Raw genomic sequence first — 5,794 nt, forward strand, 5'->3', positions numbered from 1 at the left:
CAGAAATCCACCTGCCTCTGCCTCCCAAGTGCTGGGGTTAAAGGCGTGCGCCACCACCACCCAGCAACCTTCAAATTCTTGATTTTGATGTTTCTACCCTTTGTCCTCCACAAATTGATTCTATCTCATTTTATCCCTGCCGCCATGCTGACCACCCTCAGGGATGTATCCACACCTGGGCTCTGTGACCTAAGCTCCACTTCCTTTAGGGCCAGCACTGATAAGGGTAGTCAGTTTAATATCCATAGTTTAATGTCCATATTATTGGACATTAGTCTTTCCTATATTTACTGTTGAAAATGAAAAAAAAAAACTGCTTCAATGAAAACAACCTGAAAATACATCCTTGTACAGATAGGATAAATATCCAGAAGCAGACAGAAAGCCAACAGGCCTTGCCGCCATCACGTTTCAAAACCGTTCCATGTGACAGCACTCTCACCTCTAAGTCACGGTTCTGGGAGAGCCCCAGGGAGGGTCATCACCCTTTGCTTGAGATCAATTGTGTCACCTTTCACCTGTCCCAAACCCAACGCACATGCTTGAAACGCACCTTCCCCTACATTCGAGTCTCTCAGTCTTGCTTTCCTCTGAGAATGCCTCACCTTCTCTGGATCCTGGAGCGCCTGCCGCCCCTCACAGCTGCTTGATTTCAGCATCATCCCCAGGGCAAGCCCATTTACTGTTCCTCTCCCAGCATATCCCCCATAGCCTCGCTAGATGGCACTGTTGCATGCTCAGCGCTTACCTGTACGGGCATGGCACTAAGCATTGAGAGCAATGGAGGCTCTCCCGTGCTCCATCTGACTCATGCTGGGTTTTCTCGCGCGTGCATGCTCCTATCCATACATAGTAAGGCTCTCTAGCTCATTCATTGTCTTTTATTTTTTTTAACTTTATGTTATTTATTTATTTATTTATTTATTTATTTATTTTTGGTTTTTCGAGGCAGGGTTTCTCTGTGTAGCCCTGGCTGTCCTGGAACTCACTCTGTAGACCAGCTGGCCTTGAACTCAGAAATCTCCCTGCCTCTGCCTCCCAAGTGCTGAGATTAAAGGCGTGCGACACCACCGCCCGGCCCAATGTATAGCCCAGGCTGGCCTAGAACTCATGATCCTCCCGCCTCTGCCTCCTTCAGCAAATCCTACCGGCATGTGCTACCACAACCGGCGCTCATTCGTTTTCTTAAAAGCACAATCACCACAGCCCTGAAAGATCTACACTTCTCTCTAGAATTACTGATGTAGACCAGAGCAAGTACGGAAAAGAAGACGAAGTGTATCTGGGAGACTTTTTTTTTTTAAGAAGAAATTTTTTTTGAAGATTTATTTTATTTTCTGTGTATGAGTACACTGTAGCTGTACAGATGGCCGTGAGCCATCATGTGTGTGGCTGCTGTTGAACTCAGGACTGCTGCGCCCCCCCCCCCTCCTCGCTCCGGCATAATTTACTGCAGCTGTCTTCAGATGCATCAGAAGAGGGCGTCCAATCTCGTTACGGGTGGTTGTGAGCCACCATGTGGTTGCTGGGATCCGAACTCAGGATCTTCAGAAGAGCAGTCAGTGCTCTTACCCGCTGAGCCATCTCGACAGCCTCAAGAAGAAATATTTTTATACAGTATATCCTGATTACACTTCTCTCTCTCCTCCCACAACTCTTCCCAGATCCTCGTGAACTCTCCACCCGCCCAACTCCATGCCCTTTTTTTTCTAGAGAGAGAAAGAGAGAGAGAGAGAGAGAGAGAGAGAGAGAGAGAGAGAGAGAGAGGAACTCACATGCACACAAATCCAGAAAAACACAAACTGGAGACCATCATATACACACAAAAGCCCAATATGCCTTAACAAAGCAAAATGAGACAAAAAGTCTACAAAAATGCCACTGTGTTTGTTGTGTGTTAGCCAGCTACTGCTGGGCCTAGGGCCTGCCCATAAGTGTGATTTGTATGCACAGTGGAGATTCTACTGGAGAAAACTAACATTCCCTTTGCAAGTAGATCTCAAGTACACATAGCCTCTTGGCTAGGGTAAGAGCCTTCCCTCCCTCAGCACTGGTACCCAGCGGGCTTGTGCCCCTGCAAACCCGGCACATGCTGCCACAGTCCCCGTCAGTCCGTATATGTGCCAGCCTGTTGTGCCTGGAAGGCTCATTCCTTAGAGTAGTCACACCCTCTGGCTCTTTCAAGCTTCTTCTTCTTTTTTTTTTTTTTAAAGATTTACTTTATTTTATATGTATGAGTACACTGTAGTTGTACAGAGATGGCCGTGAGCCATCATGTGTGTGGCTGCTCTCTGGCCTGGCTCACTCCGGAGTAATTCACTCCGGTAATTCACTGTAGCTGTCTTTAGACACACCAGAAGAGGGCGTCCAATCTCATTACGGGTGGTTGTGAGCCACCATGTGGTTGCTGGGATCCGAACTCAGGACCTTCGGAAGAGCAGTCAGTGCTCTTACCCGCTGAGCCATCTTGCCAGCCCTCTTTCAAGCTTCTTAATCTACACTTCTCCCCAGCTCCCCCAGCCCGGAGGGGAGGAGTTGAAGACATCCCATTTAAGACTAAAAGTTCTAAAATCTCTCGCTCTCCCACACATTATCCAGGGGTGGGTCTCTGTGTTAGTTCCCATCTAAGCAAGAGGAAGCTTCTCTTCTCTGGTGGGGGCTGAGTGAGGCACTGAGGATATTGCTATGTTCCCTTAGCAGAATAATAGAGAATAGTCTTTGGTTTTCCCTTAGGCCCATATCCCATCCACTCTTAGTTTCTTGGCTCCCCAAGCAGTGTCAGGCACTGGATCCATCTTGTAAAAGTGGGCCTTAACTGGGAGACCTTTTTTGGTTTAGTTTTTTGTTTTTGTCTTTTGTTATTGGTGGTGGGTTTTTTTGTGTGTTATGGTTTTGGTTTTAGTTTTTCAAGATAGGGTTTTTCTGTTGGCCTTGGCTATTTCGGAACTCTCTCTATAAACTAGGCTGGCTTCAAATTCAGAGACCCGCTTGCCTCTGCCTCCTGAGTGCTGGCATCTAAGATGTGTACCATCACCACCAGGCCGGGAGGCTTTTTTGAAAGTCAGATTTGATGGCTCAGTGGTTAAGGGTGATTGCTGCTCTTTCAGTTGACCCAAGTTCTGTTCCCAGCACCTACTTTAGGCTGCTAACAACCACTTGTAAATAATAGTTCCAGGGGATCCGACACCCTCCCTGTTCTCTAGGGTACCTCTATTCCCATGCATGTCTACTCCTAGACAGACACATGTTACATTGACACATTGTTTATATATAATTAAAACAAAAAAATCTTTTAAAAAATTATTTTATGTTTGCCTGCTTGTATGTCTGTACGCCATGTGTGTGCAGTACCTAAAGAGGCCAGGGAGTGCATCAGATGCCCAAGAGCTAGAGTGAGAGATGGTTGTGAGCCACCATGAGGTGCTGGGTACTGAACCCAGATCCTCTGTAAGAGCAGTAAGTCCTTTTAACTGCCGAACCATCTCTCCAGCTGTCGAAAACATAAATCTTTTGAGAGGGGAGGGGTTTGAGACAGGTTTCTCTGTGTAGCCTTGGCTATCCTGTAGGTCTCACCCTGTAGACCAGGCTGGCTTTGAACTCAGAAATCTGCCTGCCTCTGCCTCCCAAGTGCTGTGATTAAAGGCATGCGCCACCACCGCCTGGCGTCTTTTTTGTCTTAATCATATTTGAGGAGCGGACAATGGAGCTAGACTGCTTGCCTAGCATTCACAAAGCCCTGGGTTTGATCCCCAGAGCCATATAAACTGGGTTTGGTAGAGCATGCCTATAAACTGAGTACTTAGGAGGTAGAGGCAGACAAAGCCAAGAAGTTCATGTTGATTCTTAGCTCTAAAGCCTGTTCGAGGCCAGCCTTGGCTACAGGAGACTGTCTAAAAACAACAAAACCAAGTCAGGCTGCTGGATGTGATTGTACGCACCTTTAATCTCAGCACTCAAGAGGCAGAGGCCACATAGATTTCTGTGAGTTTGAGGCCAGCCTAGTCTGCACAGGAAGTTCTAGAACAGCCAGGACTATATAGAAAGACTATATATATATATAAAAAAAAAAAAAAAACAAAAAATGTCAAATTTGAAGTATAGTTTCTATCTCACAAATGTATCCCATGCTGCCCCTTCCTCATCGGCACCCTGCCCCCAACCCCATTCCTGCTTGACTGATTCCTTTCCCCGATGTTTGAGTTTTCCAGTCTCCTCTTCTAGCCAGCAGGAACTTAATCCCTGCATTGCATGCGCCAGCAGTTTGTACCTTATCATTTCCAAATAGCACTGCATTGTACAAACACTTGAGGGTTCATCCAGTCCTTACCTGGTAGGAGTTTAACTTGTTCCTCTTTTGGGACATTATGAATGAAAGAGCTGTAACTTGCATAAAAGTGTGTATACACACACACACACACACACACTTTTCTTTCTCGTGGGTAGGACTGTGGGTCTGGCAATTATTCCTTTAATTTCTGGGCAAGAGGGTCTTATGCAAATCATTGAAAGGGGACTGGCACTTCAGATGCTTAAATCTATATTCTGTTCCGAATACACAGCGTGATGGTTAACTACAAGTAGCAAAAAGACCCAGATAAGTCAGTCCAGCTGTGGGAAGCCTATAAATGCCAATGAAGAGCAACTGCTGAAGCTCAGGTGAGAGGAGATAAAATGGAGACAGGGCCATTCTGTAACTTGGACCCCATTCCTCACACCTCAGTCACCCTGACCGACTGCTTATCATCTGCCTTAGAAACACTCTTGGGTTCCCAGGCTCCTGTACAGTGAAAGGCTAGGTATTTATCTTTTATGTTCTCCAGAAACAAGATCAGGTAGATGGGCCTGTATAATAAACCCACATGGAACAAATATAAACTTGTAAGTCACATTTCAAATAAATAGCATACACAGAAAGTAGAAATAATTATCCCAATAGTTTAGGCTGCTTAGACCAGTGGTTCAGCCTTCCTAATGATGCGACTCTTTAATACAATTCCTCATGTTGTGACCCCCCCATAAAATTATTTTCATTGGTATTTCATAACTGGAATTTTGCTACTGTTATGAGTCATAATGTAAATGTCTGTGTTTTCCAAGGTGACCCCTGTCCAAATCCACAGATTAAGAACTGGTGGCTTAGACTTAGACTATTCCAGTCAGAAGGAGACTGAGACAAAGCCAAGTTATGACACCCTTTCTCACCCTGGCATGGCTTAGAGTGAAACATGCCCCACACATTAAAGGTGTGCGCCACCACTGCCCAGCTTGGTTTTTTTTTTTTTTTTTTTTTAGCACTTGGGAGGCAGAGACAGGAGGATTTCTGAGTTTGAGGCCAGCTTGGTCTACAGGATGAGTTCCAGGACAGCTGGGGCTACACAAAAAAACCCTGTCTCTAAACAAAACAACAAAAAAAAGTAGGATTGGAGCTAGTGAGCTGGATAAGCTAGTAAAGATGCTTGACCCCAGCCTGATGACCAGAATTTGATCCCCAGGACACCTCTCTCTCTCTCCTCTCTCTCTCTCTCTCTCTCTCTCTCTCTCTCTCTGTAGATCTAGTGGTGAGTTTAAAGTTCTGCACTGAGGGCTGGAGAGATGGCTCAGTGGTTAAGAGCACTGTCTGCTCCTCCAGAGGTCCTGAGTTCAATCCCCAGCAACCACACGGTGGCTCACAACCATCTGTAATGATATCAGATGCCCCCTTCTGGTGTGTCTGGAGATAGCTACAATGTACTAATACATTAAATATATAAGACCTTAAAGTTTTGCACTGGTTGAATCTTTTTTTTTTTTTTTT

The sequence above is a fragment of the Mastomys coucha genome, unplaced genomic scaffold, assembly GCF_008632895.1.
Source record: "Mastomys coucha isolate ucsf_1 unplaced genomic scaffold, UCSF_Mcou_1 pScaffold23, whole genome shotgun sequence".
Taxonomy (NCBI): Eukaryota; Metazoa; Chordata; class Mammalia; order Rodentia; family Muridae; genus Mastomys; species Mastomys coucha.